General features: G+C 49.9%; 1 pseudogene; it reads right to left on the bottom strand.

The window, feature by feature from the left end:
• Positions 1-14780: 14780 nt before the first annotated feature.
• On the bottom strand, positions 14781-14919 carry LOC119282956 (annotated as a pseudogene).
• Between the last annotated feature and the right edge of the window lie 710 nt (positions 14920-15629).

Genomic DNA, 15629 nt, shown 5'->3' with positions numbered 1-15629 from the left:
TCTATTATTGACTAGCATCCACTTTTGGTTTCATTAATTACTTCCTCGATCTGGAGGAGAAACCACAAGCTTAGTTTGTCCCCTTAAAACAAGCTCACTACAGCTTGAGTCTGAAGTCTGAACACAACCCAAAAATAGATTGCAGTGCTCACTCGCCCGGACGATGCTCACATCAGAGCCTTGGCCCTAGTGCCAGACATGAACACAAAGGCGTATTGTGATTACTTTGGAGTTCAAACTGCCAGGATATAATTAGGAACTTGAAACAGGTGAATCTATGTGCTATGGTGCTATATTGCAGGACATCATTTTACAGCCTGCATTGCTTGCAGCCTTTTCATGGGCACGCGTCGATGCTTGCGGAACCTTGTCTTCATCTTGACGGTTCTTCTCGGCTTTCATGCTTCTCTCATGGATGGTGTAGGCACTCGCTTGGGGATGACCTCCTGTATGGCACGCTCATCATTGGACTCAAACCTATATGTGCAAATGGCGGGAAAATCAAGTAGTACAACATCCTCAGGAGAACCAAGAAGACATGCATTAACGATGGAATTCACCTTAGTATGTTTGAAGTAGAGGTTGGGTGTGTCTCTTAATAATGGGGCTCTTGACATGATGATGTCCGTAAGATGCTCTGCATCAGTTACCATACCCAATTACCCTAGATTTTTCCACTGGATTTTCAAATCCAAAATATTAAGGATTCAGACCTTGAGAAGGGAAGCCAACCGGTACACTTAATGACAAAGCCCAGGGTAATCGGTATGGTAACCGATTAGAAAATCTTCCCAAGGCATAGCACTGTGCCTAGTAGAGGGCAACGGCAGCACCCATGCCAAAGCCACCTATGCCAAGCTTCACTGGAAACTGCAAATGTTCATCGTTTTTAGTACTTACTGCCATACAATACTACCATCCTCTTTAGTATTTACTACCATACAATACTGCCATCCTCTTTAGTACTTACTTTTTTCGAAAAGGAGGAATACCCCCGGCCTCTGCATCTGGACGATGCATACGGCCAATGTATTAATTATTAACACAAGACCTTACAAAGTCGTACAACAGTAACACCAAAGCCACCATCTTCGCAACCTCTGTCGCTACTCCTATCTAACTGATGAAGGGGCGCTGATGGTCTGGGCCTAATACCAAACAGACCTCGCAGCCAAACCTAACATCTAAGACCTGAGGTCCCAACCAGGACGCCTGCCGGGTATGGGCACCCACCAATCCGGCGTGCTCTTCAACCAGGACCCCCGCCGGTTATGAGGCCGCCACAGCCACGTACCATCAATCCATCTTCAGAGTTGTACTGTTGCATGAACCGTACCAGGTCTCTCTGCCATCGACGCCACCATGACGCCCGACAGCGCCACCATCCTGCGCTCGTCCATCATCACACGCCCACCGGTGAAACCCCCACTGCTCCATGCCGCTGAGACTCACCGTTGTCAACGTGCCAGATGCCACGCCGCTCCTCTGACGCGAACACCAAAAACAGGAAACACCCTAAAGATACAAGGGGCACTCTGCACAACATGAAAGCCGCCGCGAGCAGCTGCAGAGAGCCAGCCGGCGGCCAAAGCCCCCACCTTCATGAGCCCACAGCCGAGTCCTAGCTCCCCAGGCAACGCCTCCAAGGAGGAGATGACACCCATGGCGCCACCGCTGCCCAATCCAGGCCGGATTTTGGGTTTTCACCCGGGAGAGGACCGGAGGTGGCAAGAATAAGGACCACGACACCGCCTTCAGGAAGGATGCGTCGCCCGAAGCCGACACCGCTGTCGAGCCGAACCAGCCGGCCTAGGGTTTCCCCTGGTCCAAATCTGCACCACCATCCCCAGAAGCACCGGAACCAGCAGCATCCACCGGCCTCAAGCACAAAGGGGAAGGAGCGGGAACGAGGGGGCAGCAGGCCTCCAGATCTGGCGAGGACGAAGGCCCCCGAACTGCCGCCACCAAGCGCCGACTCCCCACCACCCGAGCGGTCGAGGACGCCGGGCAGAGTCCCCGCGCACACCGTCTAGGGCGCGAACGGCGGCGCCGAACCAGCAGGGGCCGCCGCCCCATGGATCCAGATCTCCGCGAAGGGACAACGAAGGCCCCGCCACCACCTTACTCGGCAGTCGTGCGACGCATCGGTGGCTCCTCTGGTGGCGACGAGGAGGAGAGTAAGGAGAGGGGAGGCCGCTGGCGGCGGCTAGGGTTAGACGCCCGTGTCACCCCTGTTGGAGCGACGCCTTAAAAATGGGGGAGAATTTCACTTCCCCGGCCTCTACACCAACTAGGGATGCATACGGCCATTTTAGTACTTACTATATATACAAGTAATAAGGTGGTACGACTCTTACTACTAAACTACAGTCTTTCAGATTGTTTAGATCACTATATTAGTAATCTAAATGATCTTATATTTCTTTACAGAGGGAGTACTAAACTACAGCCTTCCACGGTGTCTGGGCGGGCGGAGTGTTATGGTGCTGCTAGGAGGAGGGCGCGAGAGGGCCGGCCGGGGGCCTTTTTGCCCACGGTCGGGCAAGAGGGAAGGGATTTCCTTCTTAATTCTTGCTTGATTAGATTGATACATCTCCTCTCTTTATATAGAGAGGTTTACTTGACTCCCAAGCAAGGCTTACTTGACCCTTAAGCAAGCGACCCTTATCTCTAATTAACCCTAAGACTAACAGACCCATTAGGCCCATTACGTACTCTAACACTACACCCCACCTGGACATGCAGCTTGTCCTCGAGCTGCAGCCTAACCAACTCATAACCATGACTCGACGCAACACAAACCTAACACCTAAAAACAAGCCTTTTATATCTCGGCTTGTCTTATTATTCTTAACCTGAAATGGATTGGGACGCTTTATTTTGGACCCCTCAACAAAAGTGGACACCATCCGCACGTCGGACGTGCACGTGTACAGCCACCTGGATCCCATGGACACCACCTGGCAGGAGTGCATGTGTATGACCACCTGGAAGTGGTCGCAAGAGTGACCAGCAGAGGCGCCCTCGCGGCGGCCGGTGGCAGAATGCACTGGTGCTACGTGGTGCGCTGATGTCGGTGACACGATGCCTTCTCCCTGCCGAACGGCTGTTGATCCGCACCGCACATGGAAGAGTGGAGGGCTTGCGATGGAGAATGACGAGGAGGGGTGTGCCCCCCCAACCGTCGATGTCGCAGACATTGAGGTCGCTGCCCGCGGGGAAACAAGATGCCCGTCGCCCGTGGGGGAAACCGCATGCCCAAGATCCCTGGCGCAGCGGATGAGATCGAGGTCCTTTGCGTAGCGAAGGGCAACTTGGAGGAGTGGTAGCTGCAGACCACGCATCTCCACACACGCCGACGCGCTAGGAGGCCACGCGCAGCAGCCTGCAGCCTCACCGCCGCCGACACGTGGCGGGTAGCGATCCAAGACGGAAGTGGTGATGGTGACGGCGACGGCGGGGACTGGACTTGGTGGAGCAGGACTCCCGCCGGCGCGGTCGATGCGGGGTCAGAGCTGACCGGTGGTGGCGGCTGCAGCTGCAGCGTCAGATGTTGTGGTGCACCGGATAGCGGCCGCGGCTGCTGCGGCGGAGCGCCGGGCGCGGAGGAGGCTGCCAAGAGCGGCGGCTACCGCTGCAGCCAGGGCTGGGCGATGGTGGCGATTGATGGCAGCTGCAGCGACTGCTGCAGTGGCCCGGCGAGCGCGGCGAAGGCCGCCTGATGCGGCGGCTGCCAAGACAGCCACGGCGGCGCGGGGGCGGCGATGGGCGCTGGAGGCGCGGCGGGAGCCGGCGCCGACCACTGTGGCCACTGCGGGGCGGCGGCGGTAGCTGCAGCTGGGGCTGCAGCGTCCCAGCGAACACCGCAGAGGCCCCTGGATGCGACAAGTACCATGGCAGGGCCGGCGGCTCGGCGGTGACTGTCGGCGGCAGGGGCGGCAGCGGCCCGTAGGGGCTGGCCAGGTACAGCCGGACCCCCTGAACGGCTGTGACGAGGTCGTTGAGGACCCCGGTGATCTCCTCCGGGATGTAGGCGGTGGCCGGTGGTGCGGTGGAGGGCGCCGGCATCTGGGCAGTGGCGGCGCCTGAGGATGCGACCAGCGGCGCGGACGGGGAGGGCAGCGGCGCGGTGTAGATGGCCAGCGACGCGGTGGTGACGGTCGGCAGCGGAAGCGACGGGGTGGGCGGCGGCGAAAACATGATCGGAACTGAGCTTCCTGATACCAAATTATTATGGCGCTGCTAGGAGGAGGGCGCGAGAGGGCCGGCCAGGGGCCTTTTTGCCCACGGCCGGGCAAGAGAAAGGGATTTCCTTCTTAATTCTTGCTTGATTAGATTGATACATCTCCTCTCTTTATATAGAGAGGTTTACTTGACTCCCGAGCAAGGCTTACTTGACCGTTAAGCAAGCGACCCTTATCTCTAATTAACTCTAAGACTAACAGGTCCATTAGGCCCATTACGTACTCTAACACGGAGCCACTGCTTGACAAAATCCATCTCACGGTACGTCCAAAAATGCTGCAGTCTGCATAAATGACATGATGTTAGTACTAAATTTTAGAAGAACAATATGAGAGCAAATGATCAGTGAAAAAATTGTGTATGTTCAACTGTAGTACCTGTTGAAGGTTCTAAAATCCACTGAAAAGCCTGAGGTTCGCAGAAACTCAGCGTACTATACTGGTTTCGTATGGTACTTGAGGATCATCTGCAGGAACACCAAAGAAAGAAACCATTCTTAGTACTGACAAGGAACTTAACATGAGTATTTCCTTAAAAAAAGGAACTTAACATGAGTATTTCCTTAAAAAAAGGAACTTAACATGAGTATTTAGCAAAACAATAGCAATGCTAACCGTCTCCATGCAAGAGCAGGATTTTTAAGTGAGCGGCTCTCCTGCGAGCAGTCGTCCCTGAGCTCTCCATCCTGCTCTTCAGGGTCATGAACAAGACATTCGTACACGAGTTTAAAAAATACTACTACGCACATGTCATGAGTAAATCACTAGTATTTATTTTCTTCCAGGATATTAAGGATTCAGACCCTGAGAAGGAAGCCAGCCGCTAAACCCAGTGACAAAGTCAAGTGTAACTGGGTATGCTAACCCATGGCAAAGCATTGGGCAGAGTATAGTGCAACGGCAGCACCCATGTTCATTAGCATACTTAGCATTTACCCGCAAAAAAAAGCATACTGTTAGCATTACTTTTTTTTTACATAATATGATTGATGAAGAAGGAAATTCCATAGATGTACCATCAGGTGTCTTTTCGATAAAGGACTTTTCATTGAATAGATATATCGAGGTGATACAATCATATTAAAAGAAAGCCGGGCCTCTGCATAGCTAGATGCACACAGCCAAAACGTCCAGAGCACTCTAAAAATAAAATAATTTGATACAATGCCAAGCAATAAATCGTGTCCAGCCTAAGGAGCGGTAGATCTTATCCGTAAATCACACTGCCATCCATGGGGGTAGAAAACCTCCCTGGCCGTACGCTCCAGCCGGGTAGACGCCATCATAAAAAGGTCCCTGTCCTCCGGCTTCTGCAGGATAGACCACGTACAGAGCAATCGTGTACAAGCATGAATAACCTGCATAGGAGATGAGACACTTTTGTTGTTAAAAACCACATCATTCCTGGAAAGCCACATTACCCAGCATAAGGCCGCCGCTCCCACAAGAATATGTGCAGAAAATTGTTTATCAATACCCCGCAACCAGTTGCCGAACATATTCCGTGCAGTACGTGGTGGGTATAAATTCGAAGCTACCTGGACCACGGCCCAAACTGCCCGCGCGAACTTGCACTCAAAAAATAAGTGTTTGATAGACTCGTCATGTTGACAAAAGACACATGACTTGGGCCCATGCCAGTTTCGTCGTGCCAAATTATCTCTAGTTAGAATGACTCCTTTGTTTAGAAACCAGAGGAGAATCTTCACTCTTAGAGGAATTTTTAGCTTCCACAATTTCCTGTGACGAAAAATAATCCGCGCACTTCTTAGCCCAGCAATCCAGGCCGTGGATGTCATCATGTCCGTACAATGAGTCAATGAATCGTCCCCCACATCGAGCCCTGTTCAATTTCAGACAAAAGCTAGTGATGATTTCGTCCCGGAAACAGCCTAGAAAAAACTTGGAAGAAGCAAAGCTGCAACAGGCAGCCAAGCCATAGGATAAGTTTTGTTATAAGAATTATTATAATCAGATGGAGAGATCGAACGCAGAAATCGGGTGGGGATTGGAGGTAATTTAACATCCACAGCCGTTGCCGCATTCGCAGTTGCCTCAGCAGCACGATATGGTGATGATCTCACTCACGAAATACCTCGAGTTCATCTGCTGTGCTCTGCTCTGGAAGGGAAGGTTTGGTGTGCCCGTGATTTATAGAGCGGGGAGAGAGGCTGGCTATCCACCGTCCACGTCTCGGCCTACCTCGGCTGGACGCCACTGCTGAGGTGCCCGTCGATTCTATACATCCAATTAATCAGCACCGAAGTACCCAAAACATGCTACTGCTAGTGCGGCAACCAATGTGGAGTGTGGTTTTCCAGATCGATCAACCAATAAATGATAATGCATGTCTGGCCGAGAAATGGCTACTCAAAAAATATAATACATCTAGTATTTGTAAGAACCCATGCACGGTTTAAGAGCAGTAGAGCTTTCATGCAGCCTACATACATGCATATGCATATGCAATTATGCATGCACGGATCATATGCGTTGGTTGGACCTCCCTCTCTACATTGTGTTGTGGTGGACCAACCAAGATGCCTGCTTCCACTGAAAAAAAATATTGGAAGAATCAATAAAATTCTTGCATTGAGTCCAAACACGTGTAATATTCGATTGAGATAAATACATCCGTGGTCACTGTATTTGAGGCATAAGCACAATACGGTCACTGAACTTCAGAATACGCTCGTTACGGTCATTGTATACATGTTGAGGTGATTATACGGTCACTGGCTTGTTGTATAGCTCTGTATTCTGCTGAGTTGACTGGTCAACCTATCATGCACGCACCCTCCCCTACGCCCCCGCGACGGCAGTTGCATCAGGATCCGTCGCCGGCGAGGGCCCGCGGAAGCAGCCGCAGCGGCTCCCTCCCAAGTCGCTCTCCTCCTTCCACGGCTCGCCTCCTTCAAGCCGGCGGGCCTCATCGACTACCCGCGTCGGATCCTCTCCCGGGCCGCGTCTCCCCCATCGACCCCGACGCCCACCCTCCGACCCCCGCCCTGACCGAGCAGCCGCACCACCACCAGGAGCAGTCGGCGACGCCGATGGCCCCGTTCGTCGCGGTGCGAGAGGAGGAGGGGCAGGGGAGGGGCTGGATCTGAGGCTCTGCTTGCGGGGGAGGGACGCGGCCGCGTCGTCGTCATGGACCTCGACTCCGCCGTGCTATGCAGGAGCAGCGCCTTCTTCGCGGCCATGGCACCCGAGTCCAATGGCAGTGGCGCCGGCGGCGGGGCCAGGAGGGTCGAGGTGGATGAGGTGGACAACATCGCGGTCTTCAGGGACGCCGTGGAGCTCATGTTCCAGGCCGACATGCCGTGGTGGCTCGCCAGGGCCGGCGTCTCGCGGGCCATCGGCGTCCTCGAGGTGAGAATGAGATGCACATCCTCCTTTCCTTGTTCTTATTTACACCCGTCCCCGCCTAGGCCATCTCCCCTTGCAGTGGTGAGGCGATGCTAGCGTGCTCCATGCCGGGAGGGACGCCACGGTAGTGCGCCACCAAATGCGTCGACGACGCGCTCGCTCACGGCCGCAACCTCGTCCGGCAAGGTGGAAGAAAGGAACGGAGGGGAGACGGCACATCCGGTGGGGAGGGAGCTCGCCATGGGTGGGTGGCAATACGGGAGGCCTCGCCCCTCCTCCCAACAGCCGGAGAAGAGAGCGGGACGGCGACGCCCAACGAGCGCAGATCTGGGGGGCGGCGCAGTGCAAGCTGGCTGGGGACGACGCAGTGGGAGGTGGCCGCGCCCAGATCCGATGTTGGGGCGGTGCTCTGTCGCCAGGCGGCCCCGATCTGAACACTCCGGCAGTCCGCATAAATGAAGAGTGGCGTGACCACGTATACTATTTGACTGGATATGTTGACCAATCAACTCAGGCAGAATACAAAGCTATACGGTCAATCAGTGACCGTATAATCACCCCAACGCGTATACAATGACCGTAACAAGCGTATTCTGAAGTTCAATGACTGTAGTGTGCTTTTGCCTCAAATACAGTGACCATCAGTGTATTTACTTCTATTCGATTCATAAATATCTAAATATCTTCTGGGCATCCTAGACTGTCTCCTTTGGTTTGACACAGCGCAAGCTATTTCTCCCCACAAAAAAAGGAAGATTCGCACGGGCACCAAGCTGCGGAAGCTCGCACCAGCCCAGCCATTCCAGCTGCCCGATTGCATCACAATCAGCAAAGTTGTTGGATCCCGCATGAAGGCACTGTAAGCTTTAAGTTTTAGTTTCTGAAACTTACGATTTTGCCGGTCGTCCTCATACAAGGTTTCAGAGTTGAAACTTAAAGCTACCATTTTCTAGGTCGGAGGTACTAAAACTTACTATTTTCTTGATCGGTCATACCAAGTTTCAGAAGTTAAAACTTAATGAAATTTTAAAAACCCGTCAAAACATATTCAAAATGGATCTCATTTGAAAGCACCCGTCACCAGAAACACGAATATGAAAACAGAAGTTAATTTAAACTTTTGGTTTAAAAGATATGAAAGGCTGAAAATCAAAAGCCAAATGAAAAAGGGGGCTGCGTGCCCCCACACCTGTGTACTACAAATTCTATCCCCAAAAAAGGCGAATGTAAAAAAGACCTTGGTCATTTTGCTCCTTAAAAGAAACAGGCCCATTTAACTCATCATCTAGTAGTCGAAAGGTCTGAGAGGAAATATATTAAGGGGTTAATAGCCTGTTTAAATGACACATTTGTCCGTGTGGAGAAAAGGGACATTAAAAAAAAGAGGAGTGGGTTCTCATGCAAAAGCCCAGCTTTACACATGCTCCTAGTCGACGGTAATACTAATGTAGAAAAAAAGATTAAGAAAAGTATTAGTCTAATAGTTAACGCTACTTTATCAATGACTATAGATGACATAGCACCTTACTATTAGCCATGCTCATAAGGTGCAGTCTACACTATCACACGTCAGCATCGGGTAGAGAAGAGAAGCATTATCGCCATTGAATGTTGCCGTGTGCATTTCGCAAGAACAACATTCACCTCTATCCTTACAAGCATTTCAACAACTAAACCATATGCAATTGTTGTTGAGCAATGTGGTGATTACTGATCAGAGAGACACCTGGACTTACAGTTGGAACTCAAAAGATTTTACTGCTATTAACATGTACAAGTTTTTATAGCAGGACAATGCTGCTTCCCTGCCTTCTTTAAAATCTGGAGATGTGTGGCAATGCCAAGATATAGAATATTTTTTTTGGCTGCTCTTGCATGACAGAATCAACACCAGATGCCTCCTCCATAGAAAAGTTTTTTACATGTCTTCTCAGAATTGTGCCATTTGTACTCTAAATGCTGATGAGACTGTTTTCGGACTATCTGTTTGCTTATGTTTGTTGGGCATTTCGGCATCCCTTGGCCTACACAAGTTTAGGGGTATCTCAGTCTTGGATGAGATTCTCTTGAACACTAATGCTCTTCCCAGGAATTTTGGTCTAACAATAATCATTATGGGATGCTGCATATTTGGATGCAAAGGAATGGAAGGATTTTTTTCAGCAGATCCAACCCTCAGTGGAGTGTTGGAGACTTCTACTGAAAAAAGACCTCAATCTGCTCACTCACAAGATCAAGGCTAGATATGTAGCAAGTTTCAAGGCCTGGATTGCAGCTCACCTCAATTGATTATCTATGTTTAACTTGATGTTTCCAAAAACTGTTGTTGGGTGAACTGTCATATGCTCTGTAATATTTTGTACCTTTGCTGTTATTAATGAAAATACTGTCGAACGATTGGTCTACGATCTCTGCTTCAAAAGGACAACGCTTGATTGGTGCAAGCGAGCCCTCACTTTCTAGAGTCGGAGATTTTGTTTAATATGAACATGATATTCTAAAAACTGGATCTCTCACCTTTGAGATGGTCTTTCCGTATTACCTCTATGAACCGAATGGTAAAAACAGCAGCCAACAGTGCAGACTAGGAGAAACAATCAACAATAAGTATATGTATGGCGCATATATATGATCCATTATTGCAGTAATAATCAGCATTTGGTAAGAGATATCGTAAACTGAGTTTTTGTATAGTATAAATCCTAGAGAGAGAAAAAGCAAAAGGTCTAAATTTGTGTGCATACATTTCAAACACCTAAATCAACCTCACAAATCCATCACAACCAAGACAAACAAAAATAATAAAAGCATAGCTTCACTTAATAGCCAGAAACAACACATAGACCCCAATTCCATTAAGTTGGCATTTACCACAACAGAAACAACACAATAAACTCAATGCTAACAATCAAAGGAGTATACATGTAAACGAGCGGAGAACGCCGTACATCGTTGGAGGCGACGGTTGCGTGTTATATAGGTAGGGGCATCTCCCTGATAAGCATACAAGGTTTGTTGGGATTACATCTTGAGAAACAAGGAAGATCTAGAGAGATAGAGGGACAAGAAGTTACAACAAGATGAACTCTATCTATCTAGCTAGGCCAGGTTCGGCCGGTGCGCCCTATGGGCCTATTGTATGATGTTTAACACCCTCCCATAATCACAACTTGGACAAGTTGAGATTACGCTTAAATTCCTCAAAACTTCTTGTAGGCAAGGCCTTAGTAAACCCATCAGCAACTTGATCTTGAGAATGAATAAACCGAACATCCAACTTCTTGGCAGCAACTCTTTCTCTGACAAAGTGAAAGTCTATTTCGATATGTTTAGTCCGTGCATGAAAAACTGGATTGGCAGAAAGGTATGTGGCACCATGGTTATCACACCATAAGCATGGAGCTTGTTTACAGCGTATGCCAAGCTCCTTGAGCAGAGACTGAACCCAGATAATTTCAGCAGTAGCATTTGCTAGTGCCTTATATTCTGCTTCTGTACTGGACCTAGATACAGTAGCTTGCTTTTTAGCACACCAAGAAATCAGGTTTGGACCAAAGAACACTGCAAAGCCACCAGTTGATTGTCTGTCATCTAGACAGCCTGCCCAATCAGAATCAGAAAATGCACTGACAAGTGTTGATGGTGACTTGCTGAATGTCAGTCCAATACTCAAGGTATTTTTGACATATCTAAGTATGCGTTTGGCAGCTGTCAAGTGTACTGTAGTGGGTGCATGAAGAAACTGACAAACTTTGTTCACATCAAAGGAAATATCAGGCCTAGTCAAGGTTAAATATTGTAATGCACCAACCATACTTCTGTACCTGGTGCTATCCTCTTGGTTCAAGAGTTCTCCCTCTGACAAGGACAATTTTTCTGAGCTGGACAAAGGTGTTAATGCTGGCTTGCAACCCTTCAACCCTGATTTTGCTACAAGATTAGTTGCATACTTTTCTTGGGTAAGATAGAGATCATCTCCTGCTCTTTTTACTTCAATACCAAGAAAATAATGTAGGTCTCCCAGATCCTTGAGAGCAAATTCAGAATTTAGATCTTTTAATAATCCTGTAGCAGCCTCATCTGATGAACTTGTGACTATGATATCATCAACATATATAAGTACAAATATAGAGGTATTTGACTTATTATAAATAAATAATGAGGTGTTAGACTTGGAAGGAGCAAAACCAAGTGCCTGAAGTTTGGAGCTCAACCTGGAATACCATGCTCTAGGGGCTTGTTTTAATCTATACAAGGCCTTATCAAGCTTGCAAATGTGAAAAGGTTTACTTTTATCCTCAAAGCTAGGAGGTTGTTTCATGAACACTTCCTCTTCCAGAATACCATGGAGAAACTCATTCTGTACATCTAGCTGGTGGAGACACCATCCCCTGGACATGGCAATAGACAAAACGAGGCGAATAGTGGCAGCCTTTACAACAGGACTGAATGTATCCTCATAGTCTAAGCCATACCTTTGCTTAAATCCTTTTGCTACTAGCCTAGCTTTGTAGCGATCAATGGTTCCATCAGACTTCTTCTTTACTCTGAAAACCCATTTACAGTCGATCACATCTTTACCTTTGCCTTGATGTGCAGAGACTAAGTGCCAGGTTTTATTTTTGTGAAGCGCCATGCACTCTTCTTCCATGGATTTCTTCCACCGTGGATCATCCAAAGCTTCTGCAACAGTACGTGGAACAGTGTCTGCACTATGTGTGTTACAAGCATAACCAAATTTTGCTATATGTTTATAGTCTTTGGGTTGAATTACTCCCCTTTGAAGTCTGGTCCGTGATGGTGACAAAGCAGGCACAGAAGATCCGGCCCCTGGAGCTGCTGCAGATCCCGAAGAAGACCTGCCGGGGGCCTCAGGCGCGTGCGATGAGGCGGGATCTTCTGCGGCCATCGGGCGTGACGTACGGGAGGATGGCACCATAGAAGATCCGGCGGCAGCGGGGGCCACAGCGTCCGGCTCATGATGGGGCAATGATGAGTGGGCCCCCGCAGATGCGGCGCGGGACTCCACACCTGGATCCTGCCGAGGCGCGCGCCGCGTGTAGTGACGCGGTTCGATGCTGAACCGACCGGGCGCCGGGTCCACCCGCGCAGGCGCGCCGTGATTGGCTGGGGCGCTGTCGAATTGTCGCGGCGCGGAGCCGCTGCGGCCACTGCTGGCATGGCGTGGCGCGGGGCTCGATGAAGATTCGTCCGTCTCATCATGCGCGGAGCCCGCGGCTGATACGCCCTGATCCCGAGGCGGATCCGCCTCGATGGCGCGGCTGCTGCATGCAGGAGGCATAAAATGACGGATTTGGCTGATTTCTTCAGTATTTTCTGCACCGATTTTTTCTGCTTCATCACAAAACTCATCACCAGCATTAGTAGGAGAATTAGTCAGTAATTGATCATTAGTAGTAAAAGCATCCCCATTGTCAAGGCCGGTGAGGTGAGATGGGAGAAGAAGGATTTCCTTTTGAAGGAGAGCACCGGCGTTTGGGTGTAGGTGTGCAAAAGGGAAAATAGTCTTGTCAAATACGACATCACGGGAGATGTAGACACGACCTGTGGATACATCAAGGCATTTTACACCTTTATGTTGTGGACTGTAACCAATAAAAACACACTGTTTGGATCGGAATAGAAGCTTGCGATTGTTGTAGGGACGAAGATTTGGCCAGCACGCACAACCAAACACTCGGAGTGATTTGTAGTCAGGTTTGGTGTGAAGAAGGCGTTCTACCGGAGTTTCATTGTTGATAACTCTACTAGGTAGGATATTGATAAGATGAACTGCGGTGAGAAAGGCTTCATCCCAGAATTTTAGTGGCATAGAGGCAGCTGCAAGGAGAGCTAGACCTACTTCAACGATATGCCTATGCTTACGCTCGGCGGATCCGTTTTGTTGGTGAGCATGGGGACATGATATGTGGTGAGATATGCCAATCTGTTGAAAGAAGGAATTTAGGTTTCTGTATTCCCCTCCCCAATCAGATTGCATAGCTAGAATTTTGCAGTTAAACTTTCTTTCTACAAGTGCTTGGAAATTGTGAAAAACTTGAAACACATCAGATTTCTTTTTGAGGAGATATATCCATGTGTACTTACTGAAATCATCAATGAAACTCACATAGTAGGTGTGACGCCCAACTGAGGTAGGCGCAGGACCCCACACATCAGAAAAAATGAGTTCAAGAGGCTTGGTGGAAACACTTGTAGATATAGGATAAGCTAACTGGTGACTTTTAGCACGTTGGTATGAGTCACAAACAGTCTCACAACTACGCTCACCAACAAACGGGAGCTTATTCTTTCTAAGCAATTTTTCAATCAAAGAAAACGATGCATGCCCTAATCTATCGTGCCATCGTGTTGAAGACACTTTGGTGACACCATAGGCTTGTTTATTCAATCTCCTAAGCTCCGGAATCAACGGGTAGAGCCCTCAAACACATCTACCTCGATAGAGAATTTTCCTCGTGACCTGATCCTTGATCGAAAAGAAAAACGGATGAAATTCAAGGAACACATGATTATCGATGGCAATGCGATGAACGGAAAGGAGATTTTTGGATGCACTAGGAACATGCAAAAAATTTCTGAGATGAATATTTTTGTGGGGAGTTTTTATTACTGAATGACCAATATGACTAATGCTCATACCTTCTCCGTTGGCGGTATGGACTTGGTCTTGCCCATGATACTTCTCGCGCATGGTTACCTTCTCCAACTCCCCTGTGATGTGATCTGTCGCGCCGCTGTCCACGTACCAGTTCGTGTCGACGCCGTAGGAGCCTTCTGCCGCCCCCGCAACCTTCTCATCTTGCGAAGATTCTCCATCTTCCTCGTAACGGTACCAGCAGTCCCCTGCGGTGTGGCCTGGTTTGCCATAGATTTGGCAGCGCGGGACGTCCGGAGCAGCGCGTGGGCGGCCTCCGTGGCGACCCTTGTTGCTGTTGTTGTAGGGCCGACCGCCGCTGCCGTTGCTGCTGCGTGGAGGAGGGTTGTCGTCGCCGCCCGAAGACTTGCCCTTGGAGCATTGCGGCCCACGGTAGCGGGATGAGCCACCGCTGCCACGGCCGCCGCCACCACGGCCACGAGAAGCCGCGTTGGCAGAGGACTTGAACCCTCCACCGGATCCTGCCGTGCTATAGAGGGCGAGGCGCTGATCAAAGTTACTCATCTGGGCGTAGAGGTCGTCGATGCTGATGGGCTCGGTGCGGGCGTCGTTGGCGGAGACGAGAGGTTGATACTCCATGTCAAGGTCGGAGGTGATGTAGGAGATAAGCTCATCATCATCGATGGGCTTGCCAGCAGCTGCGAGCTCATCTGCAAGGGACCTCATGTGGGCGAAGTAGGCAGCCACCAACTGTGTTCCCTTCTGCGCCGTGGAGAGCGCCACCCTGATGTTGTTGACGCGCGCCCTGGACTGCGAGGAGAACATGTGGACAAGGGCTGCCCAGAGCTCGTGCGGCGTGGCTATGGATGTGACCTGCACGAGGACTTCCTTGGTGAGGTTATTGAGCAAGTATCCAAGTACCTGCTGCCCTTCTCTGAACCAGATCGGATAGAGAGGGTTGGGTGTTTTCTCCTCTTTCCCGTCCTTGTCCTTCGTGACGATGAACTGGGCGGGCTCCGGCATCATTCCGTCGACATAGCCGAAGTAACCAGCACCTCTCAGCTGTGGCGTCACCTGCGCACGCCACAGAACGTAGTTGGTGCGGGTGAGCTTCTCGGCGACCTGCCCCATGGAGGCGGTCTGGAAAGAGCTTGAGGACGACATGGCTGGTGGTATGGTTTTGCTAGATGTGATGGATAGAGGAGGCTCTGATTACCATGTAAACGAGCGGAGAACGTCGTACCTCGTTGGAGGCGACGGTTGCGTGTTATATAGGCAGGGGCATCTCCATGATAAGCATACAAGGTTTGTTGGGATTACATCTTGAGAAACAAGGAAGATCTAGAGAGATAGAGGGATAAGAAGTTACAATAAGATGGACTCTATCTATCTAGCTA

The sequence above is a fragment of the Triticum dicoccoides genome, chromosome 3B (genome assembly GCF_002162155.2).
Source record: "Triticum dicoccoides isolate Atlit2015 ecotype Zavitan chromosome 3B, WEW_v2.0, whole genome shotgun sequence".
Lineage (NCBI taxonomy): Eukaryota > Viridiplantae > Streptophyta > Magnoliopsida > Poales > Poaceae > Triticum > Triticum dicoccoides.
The sequence above is the reverse complement of the archived record's forward strand: the minus strand, read 5'-3'. Positions and strand labels throughout refer to the sequence as shown.